The sequence below is a fragment of the Ambystoma mexicanum genome, chromosome 4p, assembly GCF_040938575.1.
Source record: "Ambystoma mexicanum isolate Mex_15411 chromosome 4p, UKY_AmexF1_1, whole genome shotgun sequence".
Taxonomy (NCBI): domain Eukaryota; kingdom Metazoa; phylum Chordata; class Amphibia; order Caudata; family Ambystomatidae; genus Ambystoma; species Ambystoma mexicanum.
The window spans coordinates 859,093,036-859,118,254 of record NC_090927.1 but is presented as its reverse complement, the minus strand read 5'-3'; the positions used below and the strand labels follow the sequence as shown (position 1 = coordinate 859,118,254).

At 45.9% G+C, this 25,219-nt stretch overlaps 1 protein-coding gene and 1 long non-coding RNA gene across 2 annotated transcripts in view; one reads left to right on the top strand and one right to left on the bottom strand.

The window, feature by feature from the left end:
• LOC138453513 (centriolar coiled-coil protein of 110 kDa-like) overlaps nt 1–14,399 on the bottom strand; it is a 981,554-nt gene extending 967,155 nt beyond the window's left edge. The window contains exons 1-2 of the mRNA XM_069606429.1: nt 14,288–14,399; nt 1,943–1,996 (exon numbers count right to left, since the gene is read on the bottom strand). The gene's annotated coding sequence lies outside the window, so the exon portion shown is untranslated. The remainder of the gene's footprint in view (nt 1–1,942; nt 1,997–14,287) is intronic.
• Nucleotides 14,400–14,469: 70 nt separating this feature from the next.
• Nucleotides 14,470–25,219, top strand: part of LOC138453512 (uncharacterized) — a 268,643-nt gene continuing 257,893 nt past the window's right edge. Inside the window, exon 1 of the long non-coding RNA XR_011260449.1 lies at nt 14,470–14,588. This is a non-coding gene — a long non-coding RNA (uncharacterized lncRNA). The remainder of the gene's footprint in view (nt 14,589–25,219) is intronic.

The following is a 25,219-nucleotide window of genomic DNA, read 5'->3' as shown; positions in this document are numbered from 1 at the left end:
TGCCCTTATTGACACTCACTGTCTGCACTTTGGAGAGCCTGAACTTGCCACATGTTGGCTGCACTACTTGTTGTTTCCTTTGTCTTGCACTTCTCCAGCCTCCCACTCCCCTAGCCCCCGGCACTTCTCCCCTCCCTTTTCCCTTGCACTCGCAGTTTTACTGTCTATATGTCACTTAGCCACACAGGGAAGCAGAATAGTAATAATAATAATAATATAGCATTTATATAGCGCTACGAACCCTCAGGTAGCTGAGCGCTGCTTATTATCCCACGGTGTGTGGTGCTCATTTGTCGACCTCGGAAGGGTGAAAGGCTGTGTTTGGCCAAGCCAGGATTCGAACCTGCAACGGCAGGCTCTGCACAGATGTCAAAACAAGTGTTCTACTCGCTGTGCTATCGGACCGGCAGACCCAGTGATTATATAAATAAATCAGAAGAATAAGGACTGTTTAGGAACTCAACCTACCTGTCCCAGTGAATCGAAAGCTTATTAAAAAGTAGTGGAGGTGAGTCACAGGGTGTATCACACAGATCCCAGTGTAAAGACAAGGATAAGTAGATATAATCAGGGTGTTACGAAATTGGAGGAATTGGGGTCAGGAAAAGAACAGTTTCCAACAGTTAAGAGGAGAAGAGTAATTCAATATTAAGAGGTCAGAGCACCAAGAGAGAGGAACCTGAGAGCACAAACAGACCAGAAACAAGGGACGTGGAGATATCCCTTGAAAGAACCGGCACAAGAACTAGTGAGAAGTACTTGTTGGCAAAGCAACCCCAAAAGGCCTGGCCTTTAGTTATTTAGGACACATGGTAGGGTCAGTAAGGATTATCTTTTGGACAGAGGACAGACTTACTTTGGACTTAAGACAAGACTACGAGTTCAGTTGTGTTAGGCAGGGAAGCCATTAGGATAGCTGAAATTAGGCAATGTTCTATTGTTTTCAATAAAAATCCTTTAAAATGGAAAATCTTGGGTCTGCCGCCTTCTTCTGACCTTCCACACCTGACAAAGAAGCCTGCCTACTGAAAGCTCATCCTCCTGTGGATTTACAAAAGCATCAAAGCAGTCATCCTTGCTGGTCCCAAATAAACTGTTTTCTACCCCCATGATGACTTTCTAGAAGAGCTTAACTAAAACATTAGCAACCAAAGCCTAATGTGACCAAAATGAAGACTCGTTCTGTGTGCCCCCCTGCACTGCTAACATAGAAGAGACCTGTTGTGCCATGCGTGGGTACAGAGTGCACATGCAATACCTTTTGACTGAAACTTAAAGATAAGCATCGGCAAAACATGGCCATGAGAAAGCAACAACTGGAAATGGTTAGAGTACTTCCTTATACAATACATGCCTGGCAAATGAGTTTAAACAAAAGCCAAAACTATTGGCTTAAGTATCAAATAGATCATGATTTTCATCATACTCTACATGCCACAGGTGCTCTATATGCCCACTTGGGGCTGTGCTGGTTTTGCAGCATACAACAGTGCTATACCCATTGCAAGGGTCTGGTGAGAATTGGATCTTTTTGCTTCGAGCAAGAGAAACCACTACCCCATAGCACCAGACAGGCTTACTACTGGACTCAATATCTACCTCTAGACCACCTAGAACACATTCGTATTACCCTTGTATATACAGTAATAATTAAACTAACAAGCATTTACACTTGCACAATAGTGTTTTTTATATACTCCATAAGAAGCATTAAGAATTCTCGTGTTTAGAATGTATGTACAGTACATCTATTCTCTTGTAGGGATAATGAATTAGCCTTTAATAGTATAGTAAAACAATATACATTTCCCAAAATTAGCAAGGAAATACTTGAAGATTTACAGCATCCTACTATTCTATCCACTTTGAACATTTTAAAGCAGTTCATCAGAAATGGGTGTGTACATATTGTGGCAAAGCAAAGGTTAAAAATTATACTCACAGTGGTGCAGTCAGGACTGGCGAGCCAGGGGACAGGTGAGGATATACATAATCCCTGTAAAACCAATTAAATGGAAAGGGTTACAATAAATACTGTAAAAAGTCCATCGCTTTTAAGGGCAGTTAATAAACCAAAAGCAAACTAAAAGATATGGATGAAATCAATTACAGTTAAAGCTTTTCAAATCCCCCCCCCCCCCCGCACGAAATCCTCCCTTCCATCCACTTTGATGGAGCCTCTGATCCTGGCTGAAGAAATAGGAGGGACAGCACAAGCTAGCATTCTGCATTGTGCCAAAACTCTGTATCATAATAATCGCAGTGTCTAACCAGCACAGGGATAGGTGAAAGGAATACCGAAAAAACAAATCATGGTGTAATCAAGAACAAGAAAAATATATGTTGCAAAAATGGCTAATTTCAACAAGCGAAATATTGAGTCAAACAATTCGTATTTGGAAAAATTAGCAAATGCAAAGGTTTAGGCTCATGAGCAGACTGTTTCAGGGTGAAGGCATCTGAAAGCCGTTTCAGTTTTCTTACAAAAAGTAGTCCAGAATTGTAATGTGGATTTGCCTACAAATTCCTGAAGCAAGCATTCAAAATAAGAATTTGGTAAAATTGGAAAGTGCCAACTCTACGCCAGATCGCAGAATTTCCACTCGCCACTGGCTAGTGATATTGGACTCTTGGACAGTGAGAAATTGTGTGTATAGAATTGAGGTGGCAGGTGACTTGCATGGCTAGTAGTTTGTAACTTGAATTTTTGCACCCTGCTCTAGGCCCATAAACAGAACAGTCATGGCCCATGCATTTATTTACCTCCTTCCATTCTCTTAGCCAATCAACCAAGCTTCCAACTGTGCCTCCATCTGCCTACTTTACGAACGTGGCTTCCAGCCGCTACCGTAGTGTGTCCCCCCTGCTCTCCAATGCAACTACTTATACAAGACTAGGAACCCACCCATTAAACTAATCTGAACCACCTCCATTTCCAGGCTAACCAATGCTGACTAGTGGGGGTTTCTCTTATCCTGGTTAGCCTCTTGTTAACCTATGGGTGAGATTCGATCAGCTGCCCATAGTGCTAAGGTCTTTGGCACAATCATAAACATGAGACTGGAGGAAAATAGTGTACAAAGCTCTGCATTACAATGGCCGAAATCTTTATTCACCGACCAAGCAGAAAGAACCCATAATTCTACCATTCACATCAAACTCATGGTGGCAACAGTAAAGACAGACAAGTGATCACAGTTCAAGGGTGTTTATTAAACTGTATAAATGGGTGAGAAAAACCTAAATCTAAAATGGGAGCAAGCTACGACCATCAAATAATAATAAAGGCAGTCCTAGTTGTGTCTTGTCAAATAAAAAGGGTCTATACTAAAAATAAAAACTATTGCCAACCCTTACCGCTAAGTTACAAAACATTGTGGGATAGTGTTCACAAGAAAAGAAAAGTGTTAAAAAAAATGTGTCAGGATGTTATGGCCGGGGTCTCCCTGCCCCACGCTTTTAGCACGGGACAAGGCGGGACTCTTGAGCACAGCACACTCCTGAGTTTCTCCACCACGAGGTTAGAGTTCCTTTCAGTGATGTCAGGACCTTCGGTGGCCAAGTCTCTTTTCTACAAAGTCTCTTGCCTCAGAGGGTACACAGAATACATGTTCTTTATTTTGGCTTCCAATTTAGCTCGAGCAGTATCTATCATAATTGGCTGCCAAATTATAAGGCTGGATGGCAAGGTAGCCCTATATATGTGACCCAACAGGCTCCCAATTAAATTCCAGCTGAAAGGTTATTTTTTAAATTCCAAACTAGAAATTGGAATGATCAGGCCTGTGGGTATTTTCATTTTGCTCGGTTATAATTCTACATTAATCTGCATGCTCTTGCATTCTTTGGACTTGAACTGCTATAAGATTTTTGGATCGAATATTTAGTCAAATCCGCATCCACAAATTAGTCAGAATAAAAGGTTACATTAGCTCTGTCTGGGAATAACAAGAGTTAGTCTGTAAAACATCCCAGTTATTTATTTGTATTTGGGCAACTATGGAGTGAAGAAACATTCGATAAGGATGTATTTATATACAAAGAGCAAGCAGATGTTACTGAAGTCGCTAGAAAATTACATTTGCAATCACGTAATCCAGTTTAAGAAACAAAGCGAGCCTAGATGGCCTTTTTTATTTAAATGGTAAATGGACCCTCTAGGTTAATCAGTGAACCGGCTTGCTTTCTTCCCTAAAACGCAGCCCAATACCACATCCCCACAAATGAAAAAAAACGGGAATAACAGATGCACTGATATGTTCAGATTGCAGACAGCAGCGGATGCAACACAAACGTTATTATTTCATCATTTGATGTGGGCCTATATCAGTCAAACATATTTTAAGGCAAATACTGGTCACAAAGAAAGACTGCTTATGACCCATAAGACTTAACCTCCGACCACCCTAGGAGCTCCTTCTACCACCCTAGCTAGCACTTACATGTTTCAACGGTTTGCACTTCTGTTGTGGGTGGTTATTTATGTATTTTGTAATGCACTCTGCCCCACTCATTCCCTTTTGCACTCCCACATCTTACCCACTCAGCTGACCTGAATGAGCTTCCTAGGACACTCGGGATCCGCAGGATAAAATAAAGGATTTCTGTGTGCAGCTCAGCTACACGCTCAGGCGGCATCTTAGCTGGCGGCCAACAGCGTCCCCCTAAGAGGATGCCTTTAGAGACCATCCTGGGATCATCTGATTATCATTGAACTACACTAGAAGTCATTCCCACATCATCAGACGTCATCACGCTGATAAAGTCATCAGCAAATGTCTCAGAATGGTGGGTGATTTGGGGATGAGCTTAAAGTGACTTAATGAATATGCTAATATCCCCATTTCAGAAAACTTTGTTACTAATGCTTTTAGGGTCACTTGCTGAACACTTCAAGAGATTGCACGTTTGTCCCTGATGATTTGGGGATTATTCCGGGATGACCTGCTGATTACTTCAAGAGCATTGCCATGAAACTTGTTTGTTCTTGATGATTTGGGGATGCCTTACTGATTACTTCAGAACATCAAAGTTTGTAGGATGATATGCGGACCAATACAGATTGTCATTCCGCTTTTATTTAGTCGTACTTATGCTGAATGACCCCTCACTGTGGCATGGGTAAATCTTGAGATTATCTTGGGCCACAGTGGAAGCCAGAGGCAACATAGCATGCACCCCCTCGGGGAGAATCCTTTGCCATCCCAGTCAAAAGCAGGAACCCAGCAACCCTCACAATCGATACATTTGCATGCTGACTGCACCAATATATGCCAGTATTCACATGTATTCCTTCACACAGTATTCATGTTTGCTTTGTGCATAATCCAATAATCAAGAACCAAAAGGACTTCCAGGATAAAAATTAAAAAAAAAAGGAAAAAAAACACATACGATCCAAAAAAGAAAGAAGCAATAAACAAATGGAAAACCACAAAGTTCCATCAACCGAGGTCTCAACTACCCACAACCTACCAAATACAAGCAACAACAAACCACAAACAGCAAAGACTAAACACAAAAGACCAGGAAAAACACCATTGAAAGAGGACACCCACTCAAAGGAACACAACCCACACATCATGGCTTTGCCACAAGAAAGACAAAGAAGCCAGAATAGACAACAGAAATAATAAGAAAACCCAAACCATTCGGGAAGGCACCGACCAGCATGATCCCACAACCCCAAAAAATTTGACAAACATCTGAGACGGCCCAAGGAGACATACAATAACCAGGTTACTCACCGTAGTGACCACCTTACTCCCAGTCCATAGTCCCCTTTCCTCCATACTTACGGGACATTCCTCTGTCCTGTGGGACGGGACCGGAGCACTTTGTAAAAGCATAAAAATGTTGCTAACATTTTAGTCCTTCCTCTCTTTTATGCGGGGTACTGCACGCAGCCGTAACCCCGCCCATCTTAGCTCTGCCCCGTGCATCGCCCATCAGTCCTTTTCTATCGCCAGGTCAGAGACCTTTAAGCAATAATAGAGGAACCTTATTAGAGGGGACGGCAGGCAGGCGTATGGAGGAAAGGGGACTATGGGCTAGGAGGTGGTCACTACGGTGAGTAACCTGGTTATACTCCTACGTCCCGTCCCCTTTCCTCCATACTTATGGGAGATTCCCAAGCACTCCTTACAGGAACTACGGGTGCATGGAAAATCCCTCATTGAAAAAAGTTCTTCAGCACAGCCTGGCCAAACTGAGCATCAGATCTGGAGCTCAGGTCTAGACAATAATGTTTACAAAAGACCGATGGGGGAGGCCCAAGTAGCCACCTTTGGGATGGTCTCCCAGGGGACATATTTCTGAAAGGCAACTGCGTCTGCCTTGCCCCGCACCAGGTGTGCATGAATAACTTTAGAAGACTGCAGTCCTTGGACAGTGTAAGACTCCGTAATACAGGCAGCGATCCATCTGGAGATAGTCACCTAGAGGTCCGTTTACCTTGTGGATTACCGAAGGTCACCAACAGTTGAGAAGAGCTCCTAAATTCAGATGTTCTGTCCAGATAGAATTTAAGAACCCTTCTAACATCCAAACAATGTAAAACTCTTTCTGCTTCTGAAGCTGGTTTTGGAAAGACCGGCAGGGAGATTGACTGATTCAGATGGAATTCAGAGACCACCTTTGGCAGGAAAGAAGGATTTGTCCGTAGGACCATCCTATCCCTGTGGAAAATCAAGAAGGGATGCTCCACCGACAGAGCTTGGAGCTCACTCACCCGCCTTGCTGAAGTAAGGGCAACCAAAAAAGACACCGTCCACGAAAGGTACTTAAGGTCCACTGTGGCCATTGGTTCGAACGGCTTATGGCACAACGCCGTAAGGACCACATTCAGATCCCACGTCGGGTGCGGCTTGCGAACCGGAGGATAAACACACGCCAAACCCACAAAGTGCCTCTTAACCACTGGATTTGACACTGAATAAGAGCACTGATCGTGCACAGGTAGGCGCCTACCGCCGAAAGATAGGTCCTGCATGACAGAACATGAACGCCCGATTCTGCTAGGTGAGACACGAAGGGCAGCACCGTGTCAATTGTCGCCACCCTGTGTAACGCTCACCTTGTATCCACAGGGATGCCCCTCGACTGGCCGAAACGCTCTCTGGGACTCCGTGCCTTCTCTGAAGTTCGTGCTGCCGAGGATCAGTTCTAAACGATAAGAGGCGAAGTTTAGCTGCTATTCCTTCCCTTGCGACCCACCTCCCAGATTCCCCTTGCTGTTCCCCTGGTTACTTCTCTCACCTCGATTTCTATGAAGATGCGCTCTCCATCCTGCCGCGCTGGGCAGGGGCGTGGTGTTAGTGGCACCGTTCCACTGAGTTTCTTCACTGGCGTGGGCCCGAGTCCAGACCGGCTGGGACTACACTTTTCAGGTAAGTCTTTAAGGTGAGAGTAATGTCTGTATAGGTTGAAGCACCAAATAATCTTCTCCTCTTTTCTTGCAGATGTTGAAGGCAGAGAGCAGATACTAGAGCAGAGTTCAAGGAGGTGAGGATGGTTGCGCCAAGCGGCCCTGCGAGCGTCCTTGCAATTGGCTAATCTATGCCATTGTCTTTCCTACAGGTCATGGAAGAATCCAGGAAGAATGGGCCCACGGGAACCCGAAGGCGATGGAGGACGAGCTGATAAGAAGGCCTTCCAGACGGACTGGTAAGTAGCTTACACAATGTCTCGTTCACGCTCTCCTTTCCAGAGATAATGCCGGAGGAAGATGATGGAGGTTGGAAGGCTTCGGTTGATGGAGGATGCCACTGGGCTGGTAAGGATGACGATGGTTCTGGTCTTCACGTGCAGGCCAGGATGCTGAGCAGGACCCGGTGAACATCACACTGCAAGAGCAGAATAACGCAAAGAGCATGCCTCTAATTGGGCGTGGTTTAAATAGCCAGCAGGTATCTCAGGTGCCTTCGGGGCGGCCCCGCCCTGGACGCTAGACCACTAGTTAGAGTTCACCATTAGTCCTCATGGGGGCAGCCATGCTTGTCCATTGCCCATTGAAACCCCATCCTAGCATGCGCCTCCGTGCCAACAGTGCCAGGACTGGCTCCAAGGGATCCGAGGGGGGGGGCCAAATAGGGTCTTTTGGGTCCCGTTACCATACGGTGGGGATAAGGTCGAGACACCCTGGGGTCCAGCTGTTTGGCTAAGCACCAGTGGCAGAACCGAAGCCACTCGCTCTTATACTGAGACCTCGTCGAGGGCTTCCTGGCTGCCTGAATCATTCGCATGTTATCAGCAGACAGGTTGAGATGCTCTAAAGACCTGAACTCAGGCACCATGCCGCCAAGTTGAATGATTGTGGGGAGGGGTGCCACAGCCGTTGATCCCTCTGGTGAAGCAGATCGGGACTCACCGGTAGCCTGATCGGTGCACACACCGACAGATAATGAACTTCTGAGAACCTGGCCGGCCACCACGGGGCTATGAGCAGAAGAGAAGAGTTCACCACGTTCCTCAGCTTGCAAATCGTCAGATGAATCAGAGGCAGAGGCGGGAAAGCATAGGCCCTCATGTTGTGCCAAGGAATCTCGAGAGCATCCCCCAGAGAAGAGGATCCCAGACCATTTCTGGAGGCATACAGAGGAATTTTCTCATTTGCCGAAGTCGCGAAGAGGTCCACTTCCGGAGTGCCCCACCACAGGAACAACCGTGAGAGGATCTCCGCTTTCAATTCCCATTCGTAGATGACCATTGTCCGCTGACTGAGGGCATCCGCTGTGACGTTCAGCTGGCCCGGGATGTGTACTGCTACCAGCCAGACACCATGCTGAACCGCCCAATCCCAAATCTGGATGGTCAGGTCCACAAGAGGGGGAGACTTGGCGCCGCCCTGCTTGTTGATGTAATACATTGACACCAAATTATCCATGCGGATAAGGACCACTTTGTTGGCGATGACCGGCCTGAACGCCTTGAGCGCTAGGAAAATCGCCAGAAGCTCCAGAGGATTTATGTGAAGGAGCTTGTCCTGAGGTGACCAAAGGTCCGAGACCTGAAGAAGATCCAACGTCGCACCCCACCCCACAAGGGAGGAGTCCGTTGTGAGCGTCACCACCGGGGCTGGGTCTTGAAACACCGCACCCACCGACAGGTTGCTGAGAGATGACCACCACGCCAGGTCCGCTCACATGGAAGCCGGAATCAAAATCAACTTGGAGTCCGGATACATAGCCTGACACCAAGAACTCCGAAGAGCCATTTGAGTTCGCCTCATCTCGAGTCGAGCAAGAGGTAGAGCCAAAACGCACGAGGCCATGAGGCCCAGAAGCCTCTGGAACCACCAGGCCGACATGCTCTCCGACTGCGCAAACATCCGACACGTGGCCAACAGATCCGCCATTCTGTCCCCGGTCAGGTAAACTCTGCAGTCGATCGTGTTCCAGCGAAAACCCAGGAAAATCGAGTCCTGAGAGACCGTCATGGAAGATTTTCGCCAGTTCACCGACAGCCCGAGGTGGAACAGGAGCTGGAGGAGAGACTGAAGATTGTGGTTTTCAACGGGTAAGGGCTGCGTAACAGCCAATCGTCCAAATACGGATACACATGGATACCCTGTAGATGAAGATGGGCTGTAATCACCGACATCATCTGCATAAAGACACGCAGTGCCGAGCTGAGGCCAAAAGGAAGCACTCGAAACTGGAAACGTTCCTCTCCCACAGAGAAACGCAGGTATTTCCGGTGTGGATTCCAGATAAGAATATGCATTTACGCATCCTGAAGTTCCACCACGCTGAGCCAATCGCCTGTCTGCAAGGAGGACTTTATCTGACCAGGCGTGATCATCTTAAATTTCTCTTGGGGTAGGAAAATATTGAACTGGAAAAGGTCTTGGGAATGGTGCGCAGGCCAACCTGGTTGGATTTGGGCACCGTAAACAGTCGAGAGTAGAAGCCCTCCACTCGTTTCCCTAGAGGAACGGATTCCACTGCCCTGAGATCCAATAACTTCTGAATCTCAGCCCTGAGGGAGGGTGAACGCGACTGCTGGAAAGGAGGATTGATGGGTGGGGTAGGGGAAAGGGGTAAGCGGAAGCCCGCCCGAGCGACTGACAAGACCCACCGGTCCTCGGTGATGGTCTGCCACGCCTCCCAATGAGACGCAATGCGTCCTCCCAGTGGGGTCTCGTGCGAGCACAGAGAACCCTCATTTGGTAGGTTTTTCAGTGGCTGCGCCACATGAACCTGTGGAGAAGGCTGAGGAGCGGGAGAAAAACCGACTCCGTTGCTGCCTCCAGCTGAGTTTTCCGAAGGGGTATCGACTCTATCGAGAAAACCCCTGAAACCAGAGGAGGGCCGGGATTGTGACAACAGTCTGCGTCCTAAAAGGTGGTTTTACCAGGACAGACAAGGATTTGGCTACTTTAGCTTACAACAATGACTTAAGCATTGAAACATTTATTGACAGACACATTTCTGAAGAAGCTAAGAATTGGCATGACGTGTTAACTATTCTTTTAGACATAGTTCAAAGTTTGTCTACACTAGGAATGCCTTTTCAGGGTCATCCCGAAAACCTACATGGTCTCAACTGTGGACTTTTTTTTGACGGTTGTTGATCGCCAGGTACAATCCTACTTTTAATGCTCAAGTCACAAAGTCGTATAAAGTATGTCAGCAAAACCATAACTGATGAGCTCATTGCCATGATTGCTTTGGAGACCAGGAAGTCAATCCTAGATTTGTGTAAAGAGGCGAAATTCTTTACACCGATTGCCGAATCCACGACTGATATATCCCATGTAGATCAAATGGCCATATTGGTACGATATGTTCATATTGATAGAGAAAAAAACAATGTGACCATCAATGAGATCTTTCCTTCTTTCATTGGCCTACAACAAGCAGATGCAGCTGCATTGTGTATGTTCTTTTTGAGGAGTATGGGCTGAATCGCAATTATCTATGTGGGCAGGGATATGATGGAGCAAGTGTAATGTCATGTGCACAGGGATGATTGCAGAGAAAAGTTAAACATTATTTGGGAGACCATCTCTATGCCCCTTACATACACTGCCCTGCTCATCAAATTAACTTGGTGCTGGTACATGCAGCAGAGATAGGGCCAGTCCAACCACCAAATGTTTATTTTCCGTCATACAATCAGTGTACACTTACTTTGCATTTTCCAATCGTTGCTGTCACTTTTATTGAAAAAAGCAGAAAACCATGAACACCTAACATCTCTTGCCCAAGAAAGTGACTCAATAGTTACAAAGGCAAATACCCAACAAGATGACATTTGTAACTGATGCTCTAGAAGACTGCGATGGAATTCCACAAGAGGAATCCTCCAGTGCAGTAGAAAATGAAAAAAACTATATGATGTCACACCTAGTTCATCAAGCCAAGAATATGAAAAACCTTGCCATGTGCCATTGTGTTTAAAAGCCTTGTGTGAAACACGTTGGTTTGCTCGTTTGAAGGCAGCTGTTGCTATGAAAGAGAACTTTAACACAATTGAGTGCCTTGAGGATGAAGCCAATGCCCAACGAAGTAATGGAGAGGAGGTAATGAAGGCAAGAACACTCCTCTTATCAATGGATTTGGTATTTTATCTGTACTTGTTGTGGTGGCAGAAAGTCCTGACTTATGGATGTTGTGGCACTCATCTTACTGTCTAAGTCAATGAACCTATTTTTGGTTGCTGAAACTTTTAAAGTGGCAATACAGAAGGTTCAAAATGTAAGGTCAGATGATGCCTAGTTTGATTTTATTAAACGTGCCAGAGAAGAATGGGAAGAAATGGGGCTTGAACGAAATGATTTCCCTGTCCAACGTGAAAGGCATGTACCAAGGCGTGATGGAGAAACTTTAAGGGATGTGGCACTTCACCTTTGGAAAAACATAAACTAGGATACTTTGAAGTATTGGATAACACACTTGGTGAAATGAGAGAGCGATACAATGGCTTCCAAGAAGTGAGCGAATTGTTTGGCTTCCTACAGCCCCAAAGGTTGTCAGGTTAGAGCAGCGTTGAGCTAGGGAAACCAGTTGAACTCCTCCCTAAAGAAATATTCTGTCTTCAGCCAGGAGCTACTGGGCAACCTGGTCTTATTCCAGACCTACTATTTTGGAGTTCAGAAACATGTCAAAACTGGGAGTGCATGCCCCACGAATACAGTGCTAACCTATCTGCAGTTTATAGTCTCCTCTTCTCTAGAAGATGTCTTATCAGAGAAGTCCATGCTGTGCAGGATATTTTTGACCTGCCAATAGGCACTACAAGCACTTTACCATGACACAGAAGAGTCTAAGTGACTTGGCGCTTCTGGCAATTGAACAAGATCCTGTGTGCAATTTAGATTTATCAAAACTGAAAGAAGCATTTGCAAAGACACGAAGAGGCAGTGTATTCCTATAAAATATAGGGACCTTTGGTTGGCGCTGGCAATTTATTTACTTCAAGCATTGCACTTTATTTTTTTACTTATGCGTTGGGTTTTATTTTATGAAGTTTAGCTGCCAATTGTGTTTTTACTTCCCTTATTGCACAAGAATGTCTATCAAGGAACTGTTTTTTTGTTGTTGCACAATACTGAATTTATTGTACTTCGAAATGTGTACTTATTAAAAGACATTTCCACAAGGTTCTGTATTTGTGTGAAAAATGTCCAGGGTTGCAATTACAAACATAGGATCCAACTAGACTTCTTAGAGCCATTTTTCTAGGAAATGGTGTGCCCTTGAAAAGCTTTAAGTAATTCTCTTTCGCCCTTAGCCTTGAAACATGTTCATTTCCAACATTAGCTTCAGACTTCATCCTCCAATATTACCATTGATAGCAAAGTCTGCTGAGGAGGCCCAGCTGTTTCCAGTTAGACAGACCCCTAGGTAACTGTAATAAAGACAACTTAATAAAAAATAGCTTTTGTCCCTAAAGTTTGCCATGTGCCCTTCTGACCACAATTAACTCCTCCCACCCAAAGCTCCGCCTCCATGGCCCTGTGTCAGGTGCTGCCCACGGGGCACTTTGCCTTAAATCTACCACTGGTGATGGGCCATTACCATCAGTGCTAGAGAAGGTATTGTCTGCCAATATTCGTCAGGGTGTTGGTTCTGTGTCTGCAGCCATTAGACCTAGAACAGACACTGTGCCTACAGTTATTATCCACAGAAGGGTCATTAGACCCAGGGAAAGTGCTGGATCTGCAGCCATTAGCCCTGGGGAATCATTACCATACTTGCCAACCCTACTGATTTAGGCAGTAGGCTACTGCTTTTTAAGCAGTCCTACCGCCTACAGATGTGGGTGACAGATGCAACTTCTTTTTACAGTGACAGGTAATTTATGTGACTCTAAGGCAATTGATCTGTATGTGCGGTGGGCGGGTAAGCAATACATTTGTGTGATGGGCTCAGATCAATCCACTGACCTGACAGCTACATGACTCTGCCCTGCACTCTTGCCGGGACAGACCTTGAGTGAACCACCAGTGAAGGCAAGTGGCAGAGCGTACCACTATCACACAGCATCTGCCTATCAGACTGTGGAGGGTATCAGTCTCCATGCTGCTCAGTGTTCATCCTGCACTGCAGGAATAAATATGTACTGCCCGGGCTGCTGCTACAGAGTAGTGGCAAACTTTGCCTACCAGCTCTGTGTGATTATTTTCTGTGAAGTTAGGTAATTGAATTTGGCGTTAATTTACCATTCACAATTATACATTTTAAACATTTGAGCATCTTTCCATGTTGTTTGGGTTGTGCATTTTAGAATGCTCCAGTGGTACCAACAATATATGTTTTGTAATTTCCTGTGATGTCATTGTTATGCTAGGTATTATTTTTGAAACTTGAAAAATCCTACATCTTTTTGGTCACAGAAAGTTGGCAAGTTTGCTACTTTCAGAGTAGGCACTGGAACTGGGGACAGTAGCACGTCTGCAATCATTAGCCGACGATGTATTAAATATACTGTCACTTACACCAGACCACGGTCTGTGGAGCTGCACAGCATCTGCGAGCATTCCAGAGCCTGAATTGTACCGTAAATGAGCTTCGGCGCAGCTACTGTGTCTACAATACCAACAACAGGCTGCCCAGTTTAATTTCAAAACCGTATGTTTAGAAAGTCACGTACTTGGCATGTTTAATTTCAACATGTGATAAGTGCAATACAACGAATTAAAGCTCCAACGTGCATTTCCAGAGGTTGCAAAAGGGCTCCTCTGACCTCTTACCACAACAAAGGGGTGAGAACGTCTACGTTAATGGATGCTAAAATAAATGCAAATCAAATTCACTACAAAAGCTGGATTGCGTACACTCACCTGATGCTGCTGCCCTGGAATCAAGAATTGAGCGTTTCGTAAACGGTAGTGCCTAGTTCCCACCCGAGAAACGGAACATAGCAACGCTACGCCTCCACCTAATCACGTGGGCTGCTCTGCATCACGTGGGGTTCAAGCCAACGTTCCCTTCGTCATCTTTTTTGCACGAGCGGGAAGGCAAGAGCGGGAGGGAGCGGGAAGGCGCGGGAAGGCAAGGCGTTGTAAAAGCGGGACAGATTCCTCCGTTACAAAGCACATTTCGGATAGTTGATTTTTATTTGGCGCTTGAATTTGTTTTATGGTAAGTCTTAAAGTTATCTCGTGCTGATTGTTACTTTAATGCAGAGCCGCAATATTGGGAAGGGAGTATTTCTGTGTATTTTGCGGTGTTGTAATGCGCATCAGGAGTGGGATGTACTTAAACTACAGGAAGATTCAGTTCGTTTTGTGGTTTTCTCATGCAGATGGGCGATTTGCCCCGGGGGAGATGTGTTTTATGGAGTGGGGCTGGGCACAGCACACTCCTCCCCCTCCCAATGTGACTTCCCCTGTACCAGTGAACAGTACAACGAATAGTTAGTTATCCTCCCTGCTGGAGGGGGGGAGGTTTGTTATGTGCAGCATATGGGGATATGTATGTGCAGCAGATGGGGATATGTATTTTATGCAGACTGACACATTTGGGTATGAATGTCCTGCATGACAGTTCAGTTATTCTTTCTCCTGCAAAGGGGGGGCGATTTGGCATTACCCAGGAGGGGGTTTTTAATTGCCCCTTTGTAATGTGTGGCAGGGAAGGCTATTTTATTTTTGCAGTGGCAGATTTAGGTATTTGTGCTGTGCATAGTGTTGTGAAAGTGTGGGATTTTGTCTTGCACAGGGATGTATTTGACCCGGGTGTCAAGTGTACTTTACAAATGTACAGAGTAGGGAATTTGCTGGATTCAGAGTGGGATTAGATGTCCCTGCCCTGAGGGGGTATTTGGAGAGTTGTCCTGTGCAGCAGAAGGGTGGCATGTTATTCGTCCGGGGCTCTTGAGAGGGACATGATTTTGCATACATTTGTTGGTCCTGTGCAGAGTGGTGGATTTTCCCTGTCCAGAGGGGCGGATTTCTTATGTTTTTGTGCAGAGAGGCGAGTCAGAGCAAACCATTTTAGTAACAAGTTGGAATGTGAACGTGTAGCATCTGTGTAGGGATTTGTAAAGGGGGTCACATGGTGTTTATAGGGATCAAAATTAAGATGGTATAACCAGGAGCTAAAAGCAGCTCCTGGGTGTGCAGCATTGACCAGGAGCTACCACTACATAATCTTATTATTTTGACCAGTATTTATGCTTTAAAAGATGTGTTGTGTCCTAATGGTTATTTATAGATTGTCCGAAGCATACAAGAGCTCATTTCATTGAGTGTAATTTGGTGACGGGTAGCCGTTACGTGTTGACATTCACGCAAGAAACTGGCTCCCTGCCACCACATTTTCTTCATTTGCACTCCACTGTGCAAAGTGACTAAACGCTTCCTGGCATGCTCGCTCGCATGCCAGGCAGATTTACTTATAATTGTGATCCCCACTTGCCATGCCCGCATGGCAAGCGGCATTCACAATTCCACTTAAACCCTGCATAACCTGTAAGCATATCAATCAGGGTTTCATTGTAATTATACGGACTGGCTGCCATACAAGCATGACAGGCAGCATGTACAATATATCCCTATGGTGTCCGCCTGTTTTATGTTGGTGCATAAAGCATACAAACCCCATAGCGATCTCCAGCATTTGCGCCGGCATGAAAATGCACCCTGGCACAAATGCTAGAGCGTTTGTATGGCGCAGAGGAAGGGAGGCAGAAAAAATGCAAGTTTCTTCCGCCCCTCTTCTCCGCCATACACATGTTTAAAATGAGCTGTAACCTGAATGAATGGCGGACAAAACCTTACGCAAGGCTTTTACATCATTCATTTACGTTGCATGCTCATGAAACATGAGCGCCACAGAATGTTTTGCTGAGCATCAGTTGGCGTGCGCAGCCAAACGTAGCTCCTGGTAGCTGTTGGTGTCAAGAAAATGCAGACTCTTCTAGGCTACAATTAGGAGATAAATAGCTTCCAGCTCCCCTCGATTTCAAACCCTGCCTTTATAAAGGAGGGTCAGGATTGTGCTTGTAGGGGGGAATTCTGACTACCTGCAACTAAGGGGCATTTGACTTTGTAGGAGTGGTTTTAGGTGGTGACACAGTATAGAGGTCGGATTTGTGGAAGGGGAGCTCTATAGAGCTTTTAGTAGAGGGTGTTATGTCTTGGCCTGGGGGGCACCCAGGCCAGGTAAACCAAGGCTGAGGGGACCCAGCAGACCATAGGCTGCGGTCACACAGCTCAGTTGCAGGCAGGGGTCACCCTGCATATGTCAGGATAGCTCCAGACTGAGGGCACCCAGGCCTGCCAGGCCAGATGACGCTGGTGTTGCCCAGTAGGGGCACCGGCTCCTAGTGGTAGAGTTGCCCTGCAGGGGTTCTACCGACATGGCTGGCAGCCATGGGGGACAGCATTGCCCTGCAGGGGTACTAACATGGTGGAGAGCCCTGCAGGGCAGGCCCTCTGTCAGCTACGCAGCACCAGCATGGTGCTGCACAATAAAGACACGGGACACAATATGGTTGCATACTCGAAGACTGAAAAGCGGGAAGCTGCTCATTACTTTTTATTGGGACTGGTCACGTGGCTACTGCCACGTGCTCCTAGGAGATACCATGCTCCCAGGAGGGGCGACGCATTACAGAGGGGTCTACAGAACGCTGTTAGAAATGTTGTGGCAGGTGCAATCTAAGGGGGTGCAGAATTGGATCTTGTCATTGCTTTTCGGCTGTGTTTTGTAGAGAATACATTAGGAATTGACTTTGTTCGAGGGGATTTGGCTGGGCGTATAGAGAAGTCATTATCTGTGGACCTTTGCAGAACTGTTTAATGTGGTGCTTTGTTTGTTTGTTTGTTTATTCATTTGTTAAGCGCACCAGACTCGTAAGTAAAAGGGCGCAACGACAAGGAAATGCACGGCTTACAGAGTTACTTATACACAGGTTACAGAATTTACATATAGCAAGATGAACAATTTTTGCATGAATACTGGATATATACAATATGAACAATAGGACTGAAGCAGAGGTACATGCACTAAGGATATAAAGCTTATATGGTTACAGTTAAGCTTATATAGGCTACAATATTTACATAGAGAAAGAATATAGCAAGATATACTGTTTTCTTAATTGCAGGATAGTGTCTGCAGGGGAGAGGGTGATGGGAGGCTAAGGATTGGTGGCAGTGATGTGTTTTATTACATTTTTCCTGAAGAGTGGATATGGTTGGTCAGCCCTCAACTCATGGGGCAGTGAATTCCAGTTTTTGGCGGCCTTAACAGTGAAGCCATTACTCCCGATGGTAGTAAGTTTGTATTTGGGGATATTTAGGCAATTGGTGTTCCCACTTCTAGTTGGTCTGAGAGAAGTTCTTCTCTGAAGTTTGTTTATAAGGTAACTAGGGGCCGCATTGTTCAAGGCTTTATGAGTCAAGGAGAGTGTTTTTAGAAGTGTTTTATTGGATGTGGAGAGCCATTTTGTTGACATCTCAGGGCAGAAATGTGGGTTTTCTTGTTTATGCCAAGGGCTGCTCTTAAGGCGTAATTCTGTAGCGTTTGGAGCTTTTGAATAGTGGATTTGTTAGCCCCAATGTAGAGGGCATTACAATAGTCGATTCTAGACAGTATAAGAGCTCTAGCCAGGATCAGACAACTATTGTCAGAGAGGAACGGTTTACCAGCTTTGTAGAGAGGGGACCACTGTTGGACTGGGCCATAGTGCGTTTGGATGGGGCTTTGTAGAGTGGGAGCAGGATTGGACATTTGTATAGGTGTTCTGGGTTGGGCTTTGTAGTAGACACCAGGATTGTCCCCTTTCGGAGGTTGTTATGTGTGTGGCTTTGTAGAGGAGTCACGGGACTGAACTATGCCTGTTTTGGATGGGCTTTTATGTGTGGGACAGGCTTGTACCTTGACAGAGGGGGTTTGGAGAGTGTCAATGTGACTTTGCAAAGCAACTGGCTCAGCCTTTTTAGAAGGGGGATCTGGATGTGCCCATGCCATCGGTTGGGTGATTATTTGGGTTTATCTGGACACAGATTTGAAAAAGGGCATGGATAGGACCTTCTAGACGGTTCCGTACTTTTGTTGAGTTGGCATGGGTGAGGCTTTTTATAGCGGTGTCTAAATTTACCTTTTGTAATGTATTTATTAGTAATTGTGCAGGGTTTCTAAAAACAATAGAAATGACCTTGTGAGTATCTCTTTTTCAAGGTAATGCTGAAGATAAGGTCTGCAAGCTAACGTGCTGGTACTGGAGAGGGAATGGGGGGGTGTAGAAACTATGATTAGAGCATCCCGGCTAGAATACCAAAGAGGGACAAAGTAATCTCTGGAGTTGATTCATGACTTCAATACCAAAACCCCAGTGTCCTCTCCTGGCGGATCCAGTCGGATCACTCGAAGTAGGATGGATAACTTAAGATATACACAAGATGAAAATGACTAAAGAAATGGCGCTTAGCAAGATAAATCAATAATAGGATAGCAATAAGGTTTCGGACAATGTTACAAGTTATTAAGGTAAGGATAGGAGGGTTTAGAGATGGGAAGGAACAAAACAAGGCAAGATAAGCTATGATTTTCTATGCTTCCTATGAATTTTTACAGTCCACTTTAATTTAGGATTTTGGACCGTCAAGTGTTCTAGTCATCACACAAATCAGTCTAACCAAGGACAGCAGGGCACATCTGGCGGGATAGGGTCATTTGGGCAGTTCTGGTCACCTGGACGCACTGGTCTGGACTGGATTGGCCTTTCTGGTTACTGCACTGGAGACTGGGGATCAGTGGGATGGCGAGTTTGCGGCAGGCATGCATTTAGTAGTAGCAAGCGAAACTGGATCAAGATGCTTCCCTGGGGTTTTGGGATTCGTTTCAGAATTTTGAGGCCTGGCTGAAAAGGAGTTCAGTAATGCTGAGGCCTTAGCTTTGTAAGGAAAATCAGGAACAAGGATGGAGAATTCAGGAACAGGGTGCCACGCAGAAATTCAGGAAGAAATCAGGAATTAGTAGAGTGCTGTGAGGTTCCCTTATTTATCATGCCAAATGACATCACTAAACTATATGGCATGGGCAAACTGTCCACACCCCTACTGCTAGGATTGCTTTCTATAAAATTACATCCTTTCTGTCATCCAATCAGCGAAAAGCAAGTGTCAAATCCTTTGAAGCAGGGTGGGGGTCCTCTTCCTTGAGAGTGGAGCTTCCTGCGCCTCCCACTGGAAGGGTGAGTGTCTTAGCCTGCTATTGTCTTGGCCTGTGGCAAAGACGAATATTTAATGTGACTTGAAAGACCCCATTGTCCTGGCGATTCCAAGCCTGCAGCCAGCAATTAGCCTTTTCCTGTTCCAGCAGTGGAGGTGTCATCCTTTCTCAGGGTCAGCACTGACAGAGCAAGTTTTTTTTTTCTTTTAACTATACTTTGCCATTCAGACTGGGTTGAGCTTTGATTTATACTTTTAAATCTTAACTTTAAACATATAGAATTTAAACTGTTTATAAGTGTGTCTTTACCATTACAAATCCTTTTACATTTCTTAAGTAATTAAGCCTTGACACAACAAGTACTTTTGAAATAGGCGTTTCTCCCATTTCAGTCAGGAACAAGCCCATTTTACTATTCCTTTAAATTCTGTTTTCATCTCAGCAAATATACACTTTGTGCAGCTTATAGTTCTTGTCTTGAGTGCTAGAATTGTTTTGCAGCATGGATACATGTATCAGACATTTGTTTAGAGTCTCTCTCTGCACAGCTGATTCTTGATACTTGCTGAAAAGTTTTAGCCGCGTTTCCAGTGGCAAATGAAAAACACAGTCCCTGGTTTGCTTTTCAAAGGATACTGTTGCCAGGAGCTGTCATTCAATGAGGCCCGGTTCCTCTGAGCCACAATGAAGAATCCTGGGTATTGCAGGGCCCTTTTTGATCATAGTGGTTTATGAGAAATGAATGGATTCAGCGCCAAGCAGCACTTTTTAAGATTGGGAAAGTGTCGATTTAAAAGGCATTTTTGGGTTTTTCTGCACAATGATGCTGCTTCATTCACTTTGCTCCATGTAAATGTTACGGAGCCCACTGGCATATTCCGGCAGTGAGGACTCTGTTTTCACCCCACCTGAAATGTGTGTGTGGCAGGGATGTGCAGCCTTTTTCTGGTTGTGATAAAAATGCAGTTTTAAAGATCCTGGCGCGCACAAGTGTCAGCGCTGTCATTTTGGCACGTATGAGTGGGTCAAAATATCCCACAGAATTCCCCCCCCCCGACCCCCTGACTTCGGCTTGACTTCCAGTCGTGGGGGAGTCGGGCAAGTGGGATTTTTCTTTCTTGAACAAGCAGGTTCATTCAGGTGTAAGTCCTTCTTCCATCAGCGAATGATGCAACACGCTCTCCTCGCCGGCTCTGGTTGGAATGTGGAATGATCCCCCGCCTTCTCTCAGGTTTTCTGGTGTGGAGCGACACTCTGGATTTCTTTGGGTTTTTCCTTCCGGGTCCCCGAGGAGGTCCTCCTTGGTTGTGGGGTATAATCAGTGCCAATCTATAAAATAGAACACAAACCTGGTTATGACCATTTCCCCCCCCTACTGTCCTCCAATCAGGATTTCAGCAGTGGGATATACGCGTGCATTCAGTGACAGTAACATATTTCTAGGCTTTAGAAGTATCCCCTACTGGGTTTTCTATGGACTCCTCTATTTGCCTCTATTTGCCTAAAAGTGTGCCTGGGATGGCAACTCTTTAGCTGATTGATGTGGACCCACTTTTTTTTCTTCTGTCAAGTCGCCCTTGGGGATGCGGATTCTGTAGGCGTCTGGTTAGATTTTGCCCACAATTTAAAAAGGTCCCCGCCAGCTAGGCAAAAAGTTGCGCTCTTTGGCTTGGTTCCTTTGGAAATTGTACAAGTAGAGCCTGTCTCCTACTTGGTATTCCTTTTTGGTTTGGTTTAGATCATAGTGGGCCTCATGCTGTCTGCAGATCTTTCTAGATTCCGGGGAGCATACGCAAAAGCATGTTGAAGGTGTTTTCTCCGATTTTCAACATACACATGAGTTGTGGAGGCATTTATTAGTGTCTGCTCTTGGGTTCTATAGAACAGATGCTGGGGTAACACCATCCTTCGTCCAGTCATCAGCTCAAATAGTTGTAGAAGAAGGGGTAATCGAAAATCCCAACGTGGCCCATAGTCTGAAACAAACTTTTTTAGTATGCTCACAGTGGTTTTATTGTACCTCTCAACTCCACCGCTAGAGGACTGGCGGTATGAAATGTGTAGTTTCCTTTTAACCCCAAGTATCTCCCACATCTTTGTCATCACTTCGCTGGTGAAGTGACTACCTCGGTCTGACTCAATCCTCTGGGGTAGTCCAAAACACGAGAAGATGTGATTGATCATCAGGGCAGCTGCTTTTTCTGCCTTGCAATTTCGGGACAGGAGACATTCCACCCACTTAGTAAACAAGCATGTTACGGTTAACATGTACTTGTTCCCCCTAGAGGAGCGAATCACGGGCCCGATGAAATCTACTTGTAAATCTGACCAAGGCAGTGTCATTCCCCTCTTTTGGAGGGGAGCTCGGTGTGTGAGTGATGTTGGCTGAAATTGTGCACACACAAGTCACCCCTTCAAGTATTGGTCGAGGTCCTGCCCCATGTGTGGCCAGTATGCAACCTCGCAAGATTTCTAAGGTAGTGTGAAACCCCCGATGACCGGCTGTGGCCACATCATGGGCGTGACTTAGCATCAGGCTTCGGAATGAGGTAGGGTTCACCCACTGGTCACAGCCAGATATGGATCTCTTCACCAACAAACCGTCTTGGATTCGGGACATTTTTGGACATTTCATCAACACTTTGAGGTCCTCCTTCACAATGCAATCAGTATCCGTCAGGGGAAAGTTCTCAGGGTCCTCAATGTGCTGATAAAACTTACCAATGATTGGATCCCCTTTTTGAGCCGTGATTAAATCAACATCTGGGGTCTCCTTACTGCACTGGACAGTTGAGAGTTCATAGTGAGCATTTGTCTGGGACCTAGTGATAGCAGTGACCTGGATTTCCCCCAACAGGGACTCAATCTCAAGGAGATCCCCTTGGATGGCTCCGGTTTTGGCCAGCTGATCAGCTAAGTCATTCCCAGTTTTGTCTGGTCCCTCTACTCTGGAATTACCCTTGATCTTTTTCCAGTAGATGGTCATCCAACTAGAGGTGATCAGATCATCAATATTTTGTATTAGCTTGCCATGTTTGAGTGGTTTGTTTTCAGCACATAGCATGCCTCTGGTTTTCCAATTAACCAGGTGCTCCACTAACCCGTTCCGGACATAATCTGAATCAGTGATTATGACCAGTTCGTGAAGTTGGTGTTGGACAGCAGTGAGGATGGCTTGATGAACTGCCATCAGCTTTGCCACCTGACTACTACGGGGACCGATTTTGTACCCAGCGGAGGGTTCCGGGGCCTCATTCACCCAGGCATTTCCAACGCCGACCACAAGTTCCTTTTCCCCGTTGTTGTCAACATGGTAGAAGCACCCATCCACATAAACGGTGGGCATTCCCTCACACTTGTCTTCTTCATAGAGTTTGTGCGGGGAATTCAGGTATGCCTCCATGTTGTCCTGGGTTTTAAGACTTTCGTGCTCGAGACAGTTTTCTCTGGCACAATCATGCAAGTCAGCCAGACCTTGCGCGAGGGGACTCTTCTTGTTTTGGCCATATCTGACCTCCACAGTGTCATAGTGCATGCCGCCAGACATCAGGAGCAGACCAACCTACCCCAGTCGCTGGCACCCATGCAGACCTTTAAGGCCCCAAAAGGTTGCCTCAAGACTTCCTGGAGTCAGTCCTGGCTCCAGGCTCATATTATTCTATCATTTAAGGCAGGTTGCAGGGGGCACGGAGACACATTCAGTCCAGCCTGAAGGGACTGAGCCATACAGTCTATTTCGGGTGTGGCTGGAGGGACTACTTTACTTGGGACTACTTGTGCAGGGTGTGGCTGGAGGAACTACTTAACTTGGGACTACTTGTACAAGGCTATATAAACCACACCCTAAAGACAGAACATGCCACGAACCATCAGACCCTGTGGAGAAGGGAAGAAGAGAGAGAATGAGAACAAAAAGAGCGGTTAAGTCCTTACTTGAGAAGCTCCATCCGGAAAGCTTCCTCTTCAGCCGCTATCGGAATCGCTGCACCTGCAGAAAGGAAACACAATCACAAAGAGTCAATACTCACCCAGAGGCTGCATTCTTCTGCGATTCATCAAAGCGTCCTCGCGCAATCGCCGCTCCGGAGTCACCGCATCTGCAGAACATTAAAGAAACATCAGGTTAGTCGCGCATGGGAAAAGAACCATTTCCTTAAAAATATTTCGACGCCGCGTTTTCGCGCTAATACCTGCAGGAATTCTGCTGAGCATCGCAGAGAGGTGTCGCTCGTTCACCTGGCACACCGAAAACCGCATCTGCAAAATAAACAAGCACAGTAGTGAGAACTTTGGAAACAAAGAACTTTTAAGCAAAACTATACCAAGAATCTATTGGCATAGAGACTTACCTACAGAATCACACTTGTTCAGAACTCCGCTACAGCCTGCAGGATCAGTGACGCAACTAGATCCAGTGGAGAGGCTAACGAACATCAACGCGCCCCTGCATACAGTCGCAGGATGGAGAGTCTGCCATTAATAAACCAAAGGTGAGACATAAATAGAGGGGAGCACAAGGAGGTCACGGGAGGTGGGAGTCTAGCCCGCCCCCTCACGGCTAGTTAACATCTCGTTTCAACATTTTAGGCAAACGCCCACTCGTGAAGGAAGTAGTGACAACAGAGAAGCCACGTGCAGCCATTCATTGCTCAGCTTCGTGCGACGCCCCCCTGGAGACCAGGAGAGCGTAACACAAAGGAGCCTTGGATTGACAGAATCCAGGAAGTAATTCAGGAATTACTCACATTTCCAGCCCGCAGTCTGTCACTTAGGAGATACTGCAGAGGCTGGTGTGGAGTCTCCACTATGATGTGTTCCACAGGGATGAACGGGCGGTAATTGCAATCGTTGAATTTTTCCTCCACAGAGGATAAAGTCTTACTAGCATAGGAGATTACTTTATTGACCTTGTCATGCTTTTGGTATAATACTGCGGTAAAGCATGTATTTGAGAACCCTGTCTCTAAGAAGAACTCCTTGTTTTTGACACAGTAAGCCAGACAAGGCGCGTGTGAGAGGCTTCTTTTGAGTTGCTTTACTGCCTCTGCTTGTTCTGGACCCCACTCCCACTTGAGCCCCCACTTCAACAGATGGATCAGAGGTCTTGTGATCGCTGTGTAATCCTCAATATACTTCCTACTGTAATTAGTCAGTCCAAGAAGGCTCCTTTAGCTCACGCAGAGTTGTGGGGTCTTTTAGTTTCAGGAGTGCTTCCACTTTCTTTTCCTGGGGACAGAGACCCTTTATCTCATGCCCCAAGAAATTGACATGGGTCCTGCACCACTGTGCCTTTTTGAAAGATACTTTTTCTCCGGCCACCCTCAACTGTGTCACAACATAACGGATTTCCGCTATATGTTTCTCCACAGTTGAGCTTTTGATCAAAACATCATCTACATAGGTCAGGTTACCCCTTTCACCCAAATCGGGCATAGCCTTGTGTAAGAATATGTTAAATTAATTGCCGGACTTGATGTATCCGAAGGGAGTCCAGGTCCATGTGTACTGCTGCCCCCCAAAGGTAAAGGCCAGCTTGTATTGGTCTTCCCTACTGACAGGTACAGTCCACTACCCATTGGTCAGGTCAATGG